Source organism: Protopterus annectens, chromosome 9.part0, assembly GCF_019279795.1.
Source record: "Protopterus annectens isolate FY-2018-M chromosome 9.part0, PAN1.0, whole genome shotgun sequence".
Classification (NCBI taxonomy): Eukaryota; Metazoa; Chordata; order Ceratodontiformes; family Protopteridae; genus Protopterus; species Protopterus annectens.
The window spans coordinates 66,802,602-66,821,061 of NC_056743.1; positions in this window are offsets into that span (position 1 = coordinate 66,802,602).

The window sequence follows — 18,460 nt, forward strand, 5'->3', positions numbered from 1 at the left end:
CTAAAAGCTAATACAGCAGTCTCGTATCTATAATACCCACTGTGGGTAACAACTCCTAGTGTGGTGAATCCTAAGGATTGGTACTCCTTTAAGCATCAACAATGTCGCGTATTGGTGTACAGCGTTTTATGGGATAGCGGGCTTCATAACTTCATTAAATGTTTTACCACATAGTGTCCTTAACTTAGTTGAGGCCTGCTGATGGCCATTATCTGGCCCAGCTTTATGCCCTTGCAATATGCCAAGCTGCCCACCCACCCACACATCACCTTTGGCTGTGTGGGGTTTCTGCAGTAGCAGTTGCTGCTCGTTGTGGGAAAATGAGAGGAGGATAAAAGAAACATATAATAATTTATTGTCCAATTGCACGCTTTATCCCAAACAGCGTTGGGATATAAGCCTGTTCCTCAGCGAATTAACATGAGTGAGTTAAGCATTCGAAATCACCAGGCCAGAGTGACCCGTCTCAGTATTATGAGAAGAGCAGATGATCCCAATATGCAGGGATGGTTTTCTGTTTCAGAGAGATTTATAAATACATCAGCTACTATAGCTCTCAGCTTCTCTGCTCAAGATTTGACATTTGCTTACGTGAAAAGTCCTACTGGGCCAAAAAATGCCCATTTTCAACGGTGGCCCATGGAGAAAAGCTCAACAATCACAATGCATCAGAAATCAATTACAGATATTTTAAATCACAAAGTATCATGTAATACTACAACACACAGGAGTGAAAAAATCATTGTAATAAGAAAAGCAAAGAACATATTTTTCATAGAAGAGTGGAATGAAAAACAATAACATGAGTTGGAGAAAATATGTGAGGAAAACTAAACCATATTATTTGTTACATAGATTAGTATGCAATAAAGAGATAAAGACATAAGTAATATCAGTATAAAGAGTCAAAATCACGAACACGTTTCATTTTTTGTGAACGATAAGAAGTATAAAACTATAATATCTGGCATTATCGACTGTGTAATCCTGATTAATTTATCAGCAAATCGAAATTTTTAAGATGAGCAGGACAAAAATGTAAGGCAAAATCAGGGACATTCTGTGAGATCGGGACAGACACAAGTATGCACTACTGGCAATTGGTAAATAACAGTCATTGATCTGTTGTAACTGTAGTAGTGTCATACATTGTATTACTGTTTGCTGAAATTGATGTGAAACTAGTATTGCTATGGATTATGATCGTGTGTGTGAGTGAGGGATTATGGTGTAAGATTAAAAAACTGGCTATAATTTATTTGACCTTTTATCACAATTATCAGCAACACAGCTATTATGCTTGGGGGGGGGGGGCATAGCTGCTGTGTATTTAAGAGTAACAAGTTATCCATAATATTTTTCACTTACCTTCATAAACAAAGACCTTACACATAATATGTGGCTATAATTGGTGGTTTAGCAGGAAGAGGATGTGAAATGGTATGGTGAGTAGCACTGCCATTTCACAGTGCTTTGCTCTGATTGAGTTCTTGGCTGTGGCTTTTTCTCTCTAGATTCTGCATGCCCTCCATGTCCATTTGTGTATATCTAGCTATGTGTTCAGGTTTCTTCCACTACCTATAAAACATGAAGCAGGTGGATTAGCATTCCTCCAGTTTCACTGAAGATGAACATGCAGAGTGTGTGTCAAAAAGTATCACTGATATTTTTTTATCTGTGCGTGCACACACTAATGCTGGGCACATAAATACCTCTTCTGGATAGCAGTAAAAACTGAAGTCAACAAGTAATTACCATTCAAAATGAAGGCATAAAATACATCAAATAATATTCAGGCCTTATGAGCTGCTAGGGTTCTGGTGGCTCCCACACCCTAGCCTGTAAAAGTGGATTTTGACATGTACATAGTAGTGGTCTCAGCCTGAATCCCACATATTCTAAAACCACTCCTGCTCAGAAGTGTGTACAGGAAACCGGTTGTTGCAGCTTATCTGGGGTGCTGTGGAAGATAGGGGTCATTACTTTAATGTGCCTCAGGAGATGTACATAGGAGGTCATTATGGGGCTGGGGACAGTGTGGTCTGTTTTTTTTTTTACCGTGGTGATTTTTTAGGATAAAAGGTGGTAGATTACACTTAATAAGTAATGATATTAATTTGAATTAGAGACTTCTTTTACTTCAGAAAAATGAATGTTAATTCACATTCTTTTATTCCATCAACTTCTCTTATTAATTGTATTAATATTTTAAAAGTGTTCCTGATTAGTTCTGGGTTTGAGATCTGTGGGTGAATCTACCTCTCCACTATGATTTATGCACATCACTGTGATTGTTGCCTTCAGACTTAGGCTTACTCCTTGAAGGAGTATACTTTATTAAATAACTGAATTAAACATTTGCAAAGATTCTATGCCATTAATTATACAATGACTGGCCATTAAAATTACAAAATGAGAACGCTGATTGGTCATCCCAACTAGCATGCCTATTGTAAATTGAGCATATAACATTGGAAAAAGTCCAGTTGCCCAGAATATTTCCATTAATATATGCTATTATAATTTTACTTATCTTTCATTTTTGTATTTTAAAAAAATAACTTACAAAAACCAGAGACTTAAAACGAACATGAGAGATAGGATAGAGACAAATACAAGCCTAATCAGGTACATTATGCAAAAGTAGAAAAACAAGTACCTGATTATCTTTAGATTTTCTCTCTCTCATCTCTCCCATTCATTTGAAATCTCGGGATTTCAATAATTTAATTAAAAACAAAAAAAAACAAGTCCCATACATATGCACAGTACATCAGGAAAGCCCAAGGACACCAGGGAAAATGGAGAAGAGCACCACAGCACCATTATACAAGGACATTATTTAAGAAAAGTACGATTTTTCTTAAATAATGTCATTGTGTAATAGCAATAACCCATGGCTGGGTGTGGGTAATGCTGGATTTACCCATGGCTGGCATGATTTGGTCATAGGGGATGAAGCCCGAGTGAGAAAACAAAGCCAACCATGGGTAAATCCAGCATTACCCACACCCAGCCATGGGTTATTGCTATATTATATGAGCTCTAGAACCTGAAAACCTGTTTTTATGAAAAATAACAATGCTCTCCTCTTTGCAATCTTCTGCTATGATTTTTAAAGCCCAGCGGTGATTTTTGAGACGGGTGCATAAAATTCCGAATAAGTATCGGCGATGGGTTAAAAGACTAAGAAAAACTGAACAATAAAACCAGCATAGTATAGAGAGGATGATTCATATTTAGTGATTCTGAAGAACAGGATTCACCCAAACTTTGAGTACCTTTCTCTACAGTGTGACTTGGGGAGTATGATGTGTGTGTGTGTGTGTGTGTGTGTGTGTATATATATATATATATATATATATATATATATATATATATATGTGTGTGTGTGTCTGTGTGTCTGTGCGTGTGTGTGTGTGTGTGTGTGTATGTATATATATATATATATGTATATGTATGTATATTACTTGTGGAGCTTGTAGAACCCCCCCCCCCCCAAATGCCCAGGGTAAAGTTCAAAACCCTTTGGGAAACAGGAAAGCTACTTTCAGTCCATTGTTAGAGGAGTCCTATTCTTCACAATTGCCTCAAAGTTTGCCAACAATGGAACATGAAATTTAGTCATGAGGGTATAGCTCAAGTGACTTAAGACCCTCGACTCACCCTGTTATAATGTATTGCAATGTTTAGTATTATTTAAAAAAGAAATGCCTTACTTTCTAAAAATAAAGAAATTTGACTCCTTTTCCTCTGTGCTGATGTAAGACGGAAACAGTTCCAAGATATTCTGACATGTGGCTATTTATGTGACAAGATGTGGTATTTTGTTTTAGTGCATTGCTTCTAGGTAAACAGACTGCAGTTATTTAACACCTTGGAGAGAGTGTAGTTGCTTAAACTGACAAGAGGTAGCTCTGTTTCTCAGGGCTCAGGGGGAAACTTAATGTCAGGAATCGGTACACTGAAGTGAGATACTAGGAGCAGCTAATTGTCAGCTATTAGGGGTTCAGAAAATAAAGAATTAAAATAAAAACAAAGAAAGTATGCTTTAAGTATTAACTTGTAACTTCTTTATTATATCTAACCAGAAAGTTTTATTGATGTGAAAAAAATCTACACTGTCTCCATTTAATAGTAATTAAGTATTTCTAAACTCTGCATCAGTTTAAAAAAAAACCTCTGTACTAATTTACAACCCAGACATAGCAGGCATCATGGAATCTTAAGTTAAAAGTAGACACCGCTAACCTAAACCATCTTTTTCCTAAACATAACTCAATTTTCAACTCCAGGCATGGCAGTAAAGTTGGCGAGAAATATTACTCCTAATAAAAGACAATACTAAATCCACCGTCCTAAGTCAAAACACATCCAAAGATTACCATGACCCAAACTGGTTTATAGGTTTATACTAGGCTGCTGATCCAGTGGACCATTTGCTGGCTAGCCCATTTACTAAGATATTAATTACAGACTCCAACCTAGTTTTTGCCCCCTTTCCATAAGGGCTACAGGGGCCAGATGAGGCTTACTTATAATAGCCCATCTAGTCATCCAGGTTATGCTTAAAAAGGGTTATGGAGTTACTCTGCTTAACCTCTAAGTGGAGTATATTCCACAAAAGTGGTGTTCTCTGTGAAAGATATCTATCCCATTAGCAAGTCCTGTTTATGTTTCAGTGGAAGTTTAGGCCACTTGAGCTGGTTTTCAGGGTGGCATTAGTTTTACGGATGTGTAGAAGATCACAAAGAACCAGATTTTTCAAGGCTCCACAGGAAAGGCAAAGATCTTCTCTCAATAGTCAGTAGGACATGGAAAATAGTTAGAGCACTTTAAGGCAATCAGGGTACCTCCAAGAAGACATGCTCTTGATTTTTTTTGGTAAAGATACACTGCTGTCTCTCAATATGGATAATATGCCTAGCCGAGTACATGCCAAAGGGGGCATTATATTCTATTATTGGTCTAAAAAGGGAGAAGTATACAGGGATGATGGCCTTCTTGGATACAAAAGCTATGCCCTTGATGATTACTCTGGCTAACTTAAAGAATTTCAAACAGCAGTGGTCACATGGTGGTCAAAGGATAGTTTATTGTCAATAAAGGTGTCCAAGTTGATTTTTTTGATTACTTATTTGATAACAGCATGAGTTCAGAGGTTTGTTAAAGGACACAACACTGCATTTTTTGGCATTTAGTGTGAGGCCGTGGTCCAAGCCCCACTTATTAACATGAGTTAGGCTCACCTGTGGAATACATAGATTATCATATATATATATATATATGATAGCTCCATGTTTGCAGTCATCAGCAAATGCCATCTGTCACAGGCCTTTGGTGTCTGCTTTAATATCAGAGAAGTAGGTGCCAAAGAGGAGTGGTCCCAGGACCAGTCTCTGGGGAACACCACTGGTTACCACTGTTTTAGCTGAGTGTGTGCCTGCAATGCTAACAGAGTGAATTCTGTCACTGAGACAATTTGCTAGACATTTGGTACCACAGAAATTTATATTTAATTGGATTCACTTATCAATGATGCCCAAGTATGGAGTGTTATCGAAGGTTATGGCCAAGTCCTGGTATGCCATGTGAGATGATTTAGTGGAATATAAGGTCTTAGTGACTTGTTGAAAAAGCTCCACCAAATTCAAGAGGTAGGTAGGATCTGTTTTTCACAAGCCCAAATTGGTTTTGTTCCAGGTTTTGAATACTGCCTATATCCTTGTTTACGAGGTCCATCATTAAGTTTTCCATTGTTTTATAGATAAGGTTAGTGAGGCTGATAGGTCTATATTTGCCCAGGTCAGTTATGAGTCCCCCTTTGTGGCATGGGATGGCTACAGCAGTTCTCCACACTTCTGGCACTAATCCAGTGGAGAAGATGTGATTGAATAGCTGCAATAAGGAATCATCAAGGCAGTACTTAGCTCTGACAAGAAGGCAACCTGGCACATTGTCAGGCCTAATAGATCTAGTATTTTTACCCTTGGTGAGAGAATTTAGGACTTGCTAGAAGGTATAGTGGGGGTGGCATAGGCATGCTAATATGAGCAATTTGTGGAGAGAGGAGGGTAATGTTTGAGCTGAATTTGTCGCTAATATGTAACATGCAACAAGTTTTACATCAGTAAGACTGCCAGAAAGTTCTCTGACCAGATTAAGGAATGTTGCACAGCCATCCGAGGCCAGGACCTTAGGAACACACTGGCAAAGCACAGTTCCACTTGCCCTGATTTTCACAGTTTCTAGTTTTTTATCCTGGACATGGTTTCCCCTTATTTGGGAGACACCAATGGCCTCCTCAAACTCAAATCACAGCTAATGCTGAATACGGATGTCACCCATGGCCTCAAAGACTATCTCAATATCAAATGCCCACTCGGATGGCAATCCTAGAGTCGGCGATATCCAGACAAGTCAGCTTTAAACGTTTGACTAGTCACTTATAACTGATCTCATCTGACTCCAAACCATTGGTTACTGTACACAGTGATATCACATCTAACATTTTTGGCAGGTTTCAACCATTGATTAATACTGCCTAAACTAGTATCTCCTGTTGTCAATAAAAACCCTGTTTTTCTTGTTAGCAATTGTATTTCTGATTAAGTTCTTATATATTAAAGAATGAAAATGCTCATAGTATTTGTTCAGTATTTACCTTCCTGCCAGGGTCCGTACTCTCCTTCCTCTTTGTTTTTTAGCTTACTCACTGTGTTGGTTCATTTTTTATATTTTATTAACAGCCAAGGAAAAATTTGCACATGACTCATATTCAATGCTTGATATTAAAATTGTACCATGTAGTGTTTTCCAATTTGAAGTATAAGAATTGTTTAGCCAAAGACTCAATATATTACTAAGAGCTGATTTAGCATATAAATTCAGTGTTAGGAAATACAATCCTGTTTTCTTCCCAGCTTTTTATATGCTAATCTAAGGCTATTCTTGGTTTTTGAGGGACCATAAACATTTAAGTAAAATTGAGTTAATCTGCTTAAAAGTTTGTTTGAGCAGGAGTACAATCAATGACTGTACATGAAATAATATTTTTGGTAGAATAATCATTTTAATAAACGTAAGCCTTTCCTCCTCAGTCAAAACATTTTATTCCATTTATCAGTTAGTTTTATTATTGTGTAAATTAAAGTTTTATAATGTGTGTTTATGGTATCTTTCCAGCTAGTTTGTATGATTAACAAATATTTAAATTGTTTTTTCTCCCAATAAAATTCTCTATATTTTTTAAATATTTATTCTCTCAATAAAGTTTCTGTTTTATCTTGATTAAAATTTAAGCAAGAGTTGTTTTCAAAGTACTTTATTGATTCAAGAATATGCTGTAATGAAGATTCAATATTACCACTTGTTAATAAAATGTAATCTGCAAACAACTGAATTTTTGAACTATAATTATATTTTAAGGGAAAACTCTATCTTTGTATTATTTCTAATAAACATAGCAAAATGCTCAATTGACTATGCAAACATTAAAGGAGATAAAGGGCATCCTTGTTTTGTTCCCTTTAGTATTTTGAATGAACTAGATAAAAAAGAACAAATTTTATCAATGAATAATGTATTATTCTATAACTTCATTATTAGTTCTATAAATTCTGAAGAAAATTTGTATTCCTTAAGTATCTTGTATAAACATGACCAGTTAATAGAGTCAAAAGCTTTATCTAGATCTACATTTATAATTGTAAGTTTTGTCTTATTTTTATTGGCAATATTTATCAAAGACAATAGTCTGATGATATCTTACATTTTCTCCTTAAAATAAAACCAGTTTGATAATCTTCAATTAAGTTAAACATCACATTATTTAATCTTTTTGCAAATATGGACATGCAAATTTTGTAATCAACAATTAAAAGAGAAATAGGACAATAAGAAGAACACATCTTTGAATCCCTTCCTTGTTTCAAAATGAGAGATATTAGTGAGAATTTCCAGAATGAAGGAACATTTAATTCATTTTAACCTCTTCAAATACATTTAATGGAATCTTTAGAATAGTATCTGGAATTAATTTATATATTTCTGAAATTATTCCATCTAAACCCAGAGCTTTGTTATTAAAAGTTTTAATTTGTTCTCTCAATTTCTTGAAGGAAATTGATTTATCCAATCTATTTCACTTTTTTGTTAATTTGTTTTATATTTTCCTTTAAATAGCTATCCATTAAATCATTGTTTTCTAGAGATGAATTGCTAATATTATTTATTTCACAGTGAGTTCAAAAAAGATTCCAGTATGTCTTTTATATCAGTTACTTTTTATGGGTATTATTAATTATATGTGTAATCTCACTAATATGATTTGTACTATTTAATCTTTTAGTTCTAACAGCTAGTCCATTTAATTTTTTAGGATTAATACTATATGGCTGTAATTAAAGTTTTCCAGATTAAATGAGGCTTTGTGATTTAATATTTCTAAATATTTTTTATTCAATATGTTCATCTCGGAGTTTATAGCCTTATCATTAGTTCTTAGGTTTAATTTTAATTTATCAGTTCTGGATTGTAATAAAATTAGTTCATTATCCCATCATTTTTTTCTATAAATACCAAGTCTTATTTCTATCGTATAAATATGCATTTAACAAATCTCTAAGAATAACATCAGAAACTATGTAATTGTTATTAAACTCTATAAACATATTTGATTCCTTTAAAACATTCCTTAAATCCTTTAATCTTTGTAATATATGCTGGAATTCTCTTCCAAAAAACAGATATTTATATTTTATGTTAAAATCAAAAGTTATAGTATTATGATCTGACAACAGACACAAAATAATTGCTACATCTTCAATTTTAGAGTAGAATTAATTTAATCTAAAAACATTATCTATATCTCTTTGGGTACAAAACCTGAATGAATAGTGAGTATAACTAAGTGAATTTGTCAATCTTAAATCATAAATATCCTTTAAATTCATTGTGTTTGTAAAATAATTCAGTTGTTTAGAAGGGGCTGATATTCTAGGTTTTTCATCCTTAGTAGTATCTCTTTCAGAAAGTATACAATTAAAATCTCTGACTAATAACATTTCTCCTTTTGCATGTAGAGTCAAAATGTCTAAATATTTTTTGTTATTTTAGAGCAAATTCCAGGTATCCAATAAAGATTTACAAAAGTATAATATGTCTTATTAATTTCAAGTACTACTAAACTCATCATGTCATTTTTATCAGAGTAAGTATCTATGACTTTAGACATAGTGGTCAACTTCTTCCAAAGCATAAGAGTGCCTCTCCTTCTGGAACTATAATATGAATCTGCTAGAATTGAATAATCATTAAATAACTGAATTAAATCTTTTTTTCAATAAGTGTGTCTCTTTCAAAAAGACTATGTTGGCTTTACTGATTTTAATATATTTAAGTAAGCTACTTCTTTTCATGGAATTGTTGAGACCATTAACATTCAAAGAAAGATTTGTACTTTGACATTTTAAACATAAAACATCTCTAAAATAATTAATGTTTTCTTATATACTATAATATAATATAATATGATATAATATAATATAATATATAATATTGTGATGTTATTAACTTATTTTGTTATGGACAAAATCATAATCTTAACTATTAACAAACTTGTTATAATACTATTTACATTTTCTAACATGGAATAATATAATCCTGGTTTGATGAAATAATCATACAAACCACCCTTAATCCACATCTTATTACCACCCAATCATTCTCCATTGCTACTACCATTAAAATTAAACTAATTATCTTAATGTAGAATAAAGTATGAAATCATCTCATGTTAACAATCTGCTAATCATCTATTTTCCCAAATCAAATTTTGATCTTTATTATATTTAATTTAAAGATTATTAATTAAAAAATAATCCAAATGTAGTATTAAAATTAAAACAAAAATAGAATAAAATAGAGTCCCCAGAAAATTATAATCTATACATTTATTTATAGTAACAATTATGCAATTCCTGATTTAAAGGTAATTACTTTTATTTAAATTAATAAGAAACTATAGACTTCCTAATATATATGTAACATTTCTAAAAGCCATTAATTTATATATATTCCTCTAAAACAATACATTTTATATTATTTATCTCAACAAAGTAATTCTAGAATTTTATTAAAAAAATTATCAAGTATCATTAAAAAGACTAATGTTTGAAATAAATTATTTCTTCCTATAATTTCTGCTAGTAATGTTTATTCAAGCTCAGCATATTATTACATGAGATGCACTGTAATTGTAAAATCTATCATCCAGCTCAGTAGATGTTTAAAGGACTAAAAGTCCATAATTTCCTACAATCAGATATTTAAACTATCAAACACTTAGACTATCAGAAATGTTATTCACTCATTTTATAAGCAATGTAGATTTAATAGTTCATATAAGACATTTACCTTTCATAAAATATATGAAATTGTATGAAAGTTTTCTAAAAGCAACACTATATGAAGTGTAAGCTGCCGACATATGTTCTCTAACTTTACAGACTGATATTTTAACTCAGGCATCCAAATCAGCAGCGTGATTCCCAGCTTCCTGGAACTTAAGAATTTTTTGTCTAAACTACTTTTAAATGAGCTATTTTCTGAAAATTCAGTTTGGAAGTTTAAACACACACACACACACACACACACACACACACACACACACACACACACACACACATACACACACGCGCACACAGAAAGTAAACAACAAACCTGTTTGGCACACATTAATTTTCATGACTTTTTCACAGCTATACTTTTGATTTGATATCTGCAGAAAGTGATGTTAAAGGAATTAAACTATAAAGAGCTCTCTGTCCAAATGGCTTGGATTTCTGTATATCTCAGCATCATTTTTCCAATGTAGGTGTGATATTAAATGTAATAGGCAGCATTTCAGTTTGCCTCATTCAACCTTTATGCTATTTATGAAATTATTGTAATTCTGCATATTTGCCTAATCTTACATAAACAATTTTAAGAAATTCTGCACATGTACAACTCAGATAACAAAACAACTTGAAACAAAAATAATAAGGCTTGACGAGCAAACATAACACCTTTATACCAAAGTTTTCAACCTGTAAACACTGAAAGTAGGTACAATGATCCTTGAAAAGTGAAAAAAAATCTCAAAATCCAAATGTCTAATCATCTGAAAAACTAAACACTAAATAACATAACAACTCTAATTCCACTAAGGACGTGTATACACATTAGACAAAATAATGGTAGAATATAACCATCTTATCAAAGAACCAGTGCAAAATGCTTTACCATCAAAATTACAAGTGAGGGTTCGGCGACCATGAGATGTCGAATTATGGTTGGCTGAATCCATGTTGCTGAACCTACATGTGTGTGAGTCCCTGGTTCAGGGAATGTAGTGTGCATTCACACATATGTAGTTGACCTTATTACAAGAGATTGCAGTATAGTGTGGATCAGGAAATTTACCCTTTTCCCCATTGTAGTGCAATCTTGGAATATATAATTTGCAGGGGGTGTGGGTGGAGCAGCAGGGCTTGCCCCCATGCAAAAATGTGTAGTTCAGTGTTGTGCAGTACATTCGTACTGCTGACAACCTGAACTTACGTTACTGTTGTGTAAGGTGCAGGAGACACAGTATGTCAAATAATGCTGCATTAAAATAATCGGCATGATGTTTGTCATACCGACCTAATCAGTGTTCTGTGTTCAGTGTTGTGGGTCGGTGAAATGATTTGTTTTGTTTTGACCATCAACATTTTCATAGTAAACTGTGCAGACTATATAGACGTTTAAGAAATCTCTTGCAAAAGTCTACCTCACAAGGTCATGTATGTTTGTTTCTGGAAAATGGAAATGCAGGATGTGTGTCTTCTTTCTTTAAATTATTATTGCTGCTCTTATGTTGTCATGTAATATGGTTTTCTGTGTACAAGCCTGCTTCAAAAATCAGTTGTGATAGTTTGTCAAGAACTTTCATCAACATGAGTCTTAATTTTGTATTCCTCTTAGTTTACATATAAGGTGAAAATAGGTAAACAAGTTCTACAACAAACTGATAAATCCAAAAAGTGGAAAAAACAGACAGACAGCTAAAAATCCACTTATTTATTGATGAGGTAAACCCACGTTAAGCACTTTCATCTTGTTAAAAAGACTTCATCAGAATTCTGAAGTGCTTAATGTGGGCATTCGCTATAATGCCGTTTCGCTGATCTAATATACCTGCTTTCAAACACATACCCAGCCACTTAAATATAAGTATATTAAAGCAACAGAAATGTGTACTCTAACTTATTATTAAGACAGAAAGTGAGAGGAAAAAAGAAGAAAAGGGGAAAAGATAGAAAGGAAATAAGAAAAATGAAAAAGGAAGAAAAAGAAGAAAAAAGGAAGTTATCTTATTTTATGCCTTTCTTCAGAGGAAGTTGCAAATATCATTTCAAAATAATGACACAACACATAAGCAATGTATGAAATGTAGATGAATTAATTACTTTTCCTTAAACTTTTTGCTATTTTTTTTTCTTTAACAGTCCAACAATTCTTAGTAGCTTGTCTTTTTAAACTTGTTGTAGCCCAATCTATTTCTTCTGTTTTGTCCAGTATTTTTTTTTGTACAAAGTCTAGAGCTTCATCAAGAACAGTGAAAACCTTCTGCCCCTCAAGAAGGAAAATCTTAATTTTAGCAGGAAATAAGATTTGAGTTTTGATGTTTAACTTCTTCACAGATTTTATTAAGGGAATACAGTCTTTTCTCTTGGAAAGCACTGAAAAAATGTAGTCGTTATCAAAATGAATGATTTTCCCATTTATTTTACTGGTGGATTTGACCATGCTACTTTTAATGCCAAGTCTTTGTCCTGTGTAGAGAGGAACTTAACAATTATGGATCTTGGTGTAGAAGCGTTGTTTACTGTAGAAGCATTTGATAAAGATCTGTGAGCTCTTTCTATTCCAAATGAAAGATACTCTGGCAAGTTTAAAGGTTTTGGTATCCAGTTGTTTAGAAATTGAATCATATTACCTTCCTCTGTGCCTTCCCTCTGGACTGTTCTCATACCACCTTTCTAACCTCTATCACATTATTCTGTTACCCTGCCACTTCTGGCAACTTTATCTCCATTAAAAACTCTCTACTTTTGCCTCTGCTGATTCTCCTGGCTGTGTAGAACTGTGCTGCTGACATAGCACTCTAAAGTACACTGGCTATCCATCTCTCATGGTAACCAAATATACTCCTTATCCAGCTCTCATGCTAACCAAATATACTCCTGCCCCTTTCTCCTTCTCTGTGCCTTACCTCCATTCTACCAACAGTTCTGTTTGTTGTCTTCTAACTCTGTAGCACCAGAATATATCCAGCCCTTTAGTCCCATTTGCACAATTTTTTATAACTGTACCTTTGTCATACTACAGTTTCTTCATCATTACTCTCTCATTCCACCATAATTACTTAAGTTTCTTCACATTTCTTCTCCTCTCTAAACCCTATCTTTCTGTCCTTCCTGGGACATAGAGGGGGACCTATAGCCAGCAAGGATATAGTATGATCATTTTTGTGTGGTAATTTGGACATGGCGAAGCATAAGCTCATCATCCTGTTTGACCAGATTTGAGATGTTATTATTTATGAGCTAAATCAGGACAGCTCCAGCTTTGGCCCCCTACCTCTACAGAAGCTGGTCTAAATTTATTTATTTTATTTTATTTTACATTTATTTACCGGGAAGGTCCAACTGGGCAAGGTTGCCCATTTTCAGTGGAGGCCCGGGGAGAAATGCTCCATATAATTTATCAATGCAAAAAAAAAAAGACACATGCAACAAATTTTGAAAAGAAATATATACAAAATTGTCATAGAACCTTACAAGAGTATTAGAAGTTCAGAAAACACAAGACATTACTGTACATAACAACAATGTGTGGAGGAGTAACATGATTCACAGTGCAATAACACTGGTACAACAAGGCATTGTCTGTGCTTGACAGTATAGGAGGAAACTATAGCAAAAAAAGTTGTAGTTCAAGACAGAGAGAAAACATGAAGGGGGCTATCTGTAGAGGATCTAGCCAAGGTCACAGCATGTACATATCCAAGAACTACAGAGATAAGATCTTAATAGATGTTTGAAGCTATGTTTGTTTATCTGTGTCCTGATTTCAAGTGGGAGGAAGTTCCACATTTTTGTAATAGCACTGGAGTAAAGGGAATTTCCAGAGGTGTTTCTGCTTTGGGTACTTCTACCAGCCCTTTGTTGATGGAGCCCCACTGATGGGTATTGGTGTAATGGTTTATAAGGCCCTGTAGGGATGGTGTTTTGTTGGGGTGGTAAAGAATTTGGTGAGCAAGAATGAGTTAGTGTAGGGTCAGTAAGTTTGGTAATTCAAGCCAGTTTCTGAAAAGCTTGACAATGATGGGATCTGTAAGAAAAGTCAGTAGCAAATTTCGCTATTTTTTATAGCAAGTGGATAATTTGTTTAGATCACCTGTGTTTAGGTTAACTAGAATGGGAGAAGCATAGAGTAACGTGGAGAACATGTGGGGTCTTGCTATGATAGTTTTACTATTAGTAGTCAGGTAGTTTTTGCATGTGTAAAGTATACCTAGTTTTTTTGCACTTTTGTTATGGTTTGGGTGATATGCTTGTTGAATTTCATGTTTTGGTCAATGATAACCCCTAGTAGCTTGGTCTGTGCAACTGGTGTGATATGGGGATTGTCAGAAACTATAATAGTAAAGGGGGGATGGGATTCATAGGTTTGGAGGGGTGAAAGAGCATAAGCTGGGCCTTTTTAGGATTGAGTATTAATAGAGAGTCTAATAACCAGGTTTCAATGGCCATAGATTCTTGCTGGGTTATTTTGTGTAGAAGTTGCAGAGAGGGTGATGAGCAGATTAGGGTGGAGTCATCAGCATATTGGACTAAGCTTGCATGAAGGGTGGCTTTATGAGGGTTATATGTGTGAAAGACGTAGCCCTGCACTGTTGGGATGCTTTCCACAGCTTTAAACCATGTCTGAGTAACTGCACAAACATCTTCATTCTCCAAGGTGAGGAGAGCTTAGAAGGAGTGGAGTTTCTTGTTTAGACTCCTGGCATGACATAGTAACACCTTTAGATTTTGTGTAGTTGGTTTTGCTACATCAGAGGGTTTGTCAGTTTGGCTAAGCCCAAAAGGGCACTATGGAGGAGAACAATATTTTTGCCAATATTCAGAAGCCTAGGTGCAGACCATCCCTAGCAAAGCAGCATGGTCTGTTGAACATATCCTCCCATGCTGACAAATACTGTATCCCTTGGAGTGACACCAAAACATAAGCCAATTATTAAAGTCAATCAACTTCTGTTTATATTGTGGCACCATCCTTGGAGATGGTAGAATGTTGCTCAATGCAGGACTCATACTGGCCTTGGACAATTAATACAAGAGCACTATCCTTTCTCTTTTCATGTAGTTCAGGGAGCTACATCTCTGGTCATTTACACCCACATAACAAAGTTGTACTGGTACTTGCACTAAAATGACCTGAGTGTATGCATGATTTATCGAATCCTGGCCACTGCTAGGCAGTTGACTGTGACTATCTCCTTACTTAGGCTGGTGAACGGGACATCTGTATGTCTCACAATGAAGTCTCCTATAACCAATATATTAGATCTTTTAGCTACTGGTGGTGATAAGTCCAAATAAGCTGTTAGTTAAGCTCTTCTTTAGGCTTCTGACCTGTTTAAACCGGTTTATTTGGAATTTCTTTGTGCAAGTGCACAAGGCTTACTGTGTAAATTTTTTTAATGTTTTATTTATTAATTATTTGTTATCATATCTGGACGTTAATTGGCATGTTTTACGCAGGGACATTCATGCTTTACTAACCTTTTAAGCAATTGACACTGCGATTTTGCTGGATGCAGTTAAGTTGGATTTAGCAAACACCTTTGATTTAATTCCATACAAATCTATAATAAACAAACTTTTGATCCCGGGTATTGAAAAAATATATCACATGCTGGGTCCAGAAGTGGTTGTTATACCATAAAGATAAAGTAAGAATTAAAAATTAATTTTCATCAGCTATAGTAGTTAGTAAGAAGGTATCCCAGGGTACTGTTCTGATCCCTTCTTATTTAATGTATTTTGTTCACCGTACCTCCTCGTCTTTGAGATCCACAGATGATTCAGTAGATGTACTGCCACTACAAGTTGCTTTAAATACATATATGGATTCCCTCTACTTGCAGTAAATATTGACATATTAATACTAATAAATGTATCTAATTAAACTATGGCACAAATAACAGGGAATATCCATATTTAATAAGTTAAATAAATTATCATATTGATTTGACCCTACCTGCTCCTTGACATGTGACCTGGGTGTTTTGGTTGAGAAAAACATTGGTATTATCACTGCACTCGGGTTCATTCCTCTCCCCTACACTACCCCCAATTCCACCCACCCCTGACATAATTTCCTTTATTTTATCCCTCAGCACACCACTCCGCCACACACTCCTCCCTCCAACCCCTAACCTCCTATCAGATTCCTCCTCTGTCTCCACCTTCCTCCCTACCACCACCTATTAACATTAATTGAAAACCTTCAACTTCACCAGCTAACAACTACCTACTGCACTCTAATTTCTTCTGACCTTACCTTTACATTCTTACCTCTACAACTCCTGTAACTAACCGAATTTTTACCTACTATATTACCACTCTACACCATGACTTCCTTCACCTTCCACCTAACGCTACTAACTACTTCTACCCTAACTATCTCATATATCCTCTCCTCTTATAGCTTCCCCCTGAAACCCAACTACCAGTCACCAACCTCTACCAATCCCCAACTCCCTCATTCCTTTATAACAGTTTCACCATACACACTCTCAACAACCTTGCCTCTAAAATCAAGGTCTATTACTTGGAAGCAAAACTTCCCTAAAGTAAAATCAAAGTACTATTTACTTGACATCCATACTCTACTTCCTATTCCAAATCTCCTTACCCTTCTTCTCGCAGGTGACAACCACACCAACCCAGGGCCAGACCTCCCTTCCACAAGCAATACTACCACCACACAGTCCACCCTTCACCATTTTAATATCCCCCCAAAACACATCTCTCTATATTCCATTAACATGAGAATCATAATGAACAAAACCACAGAATTCCATTCCTGGATATCCCAACACTCCCCAGACATCATAACTCTCTGTAAAACCTGACTAAAACCCATATTCCAGACAAAGACATCCTCACCCCAATTATAACATTTTACAGTAGATAGAACCCCAAAAAAGGAGGTGGTGTTGCCATCATGTTCTCTAACCACATTACACTCACCCCCTGTCTCTCTCCTCCTCTCCAACCTCTCCTGCAGAACGTCTCATTGCAAAATGTAAACTAAATACTCACACCTCTTTTAACATAGCTGCAATCTACATACCACCATAGCAGTACTAGAAAGTATCCTTTCATCACTCTGCAAAGAACTCCTCAATGAAACTATACTCATGGGAGATGTTAACATTAACTGGTTAACCCTCTCCTTTGAATCTCCCCCCTCCTCCATTAATCTTCATGATTTCACCCAACTAATATCCACACCTAGTTATACTACCAAATCCCCTACTCATTCCTCCATCCTTGACCAGATTCTAGTATCCCACCCCCAGAAATATCACTTCCCTGAAACTCTTCCTGATACTCTTTGTGACCACTGCCAACAAAAGTCCTCCATTTGTACTCCTCACATGTGTAGACCACATAAGATCAAAGCATGTTGCAAATTAACACATTTTGACTCCAGCAAGTTAAACATCCATCTCTTAGGGAACAACTGGTCATTCCTCAGACAGTTACTCCTTGCTGAAGCTGTATTAGAATTTAACAGCATATTCCTTAACATACTCAACTCCCTAGCCCCGATAAACAACATTCGAAAAAAAAGCAATCATACCCCCCTGGCTAACAAACCCCACCTGCTCCCTAATGGCATAGAGGGGTAATAACTGGAAGCTCTGGATAAAAAACAAACTCCCCTCCCACCTTCAACAGTACAGACAACTACCCAACCTCACAAAGAAAGCCATCAGCACTGATATGAGAAACTACTATGCAGACCCTCTTGAATCACAACTAAATAACCCAAAGAAGTTCTGGCATACAATTAACCAAATCCTTCATCCAGGCAACCCCTACTCACCCCAACCCAGCCCTTCAAACACTCCTCTTCAAACTGCCACTGACTTTAACTCCTATTTTATAGACATCATCAGCAAATTAACCAACCATCCTAACTCCAACACCAACACTGCCCTACCCACCAACCCTCTTAAACCGTCCAACACCTCCCCAACCTTCTCCCTAAAAACTGTATCTACCAGCTACATTAAATCCTGGCTTCTTAAACGAAAGCCTGCTCCCCTGCAACAGATGGTCTCCCTCCACTCTTT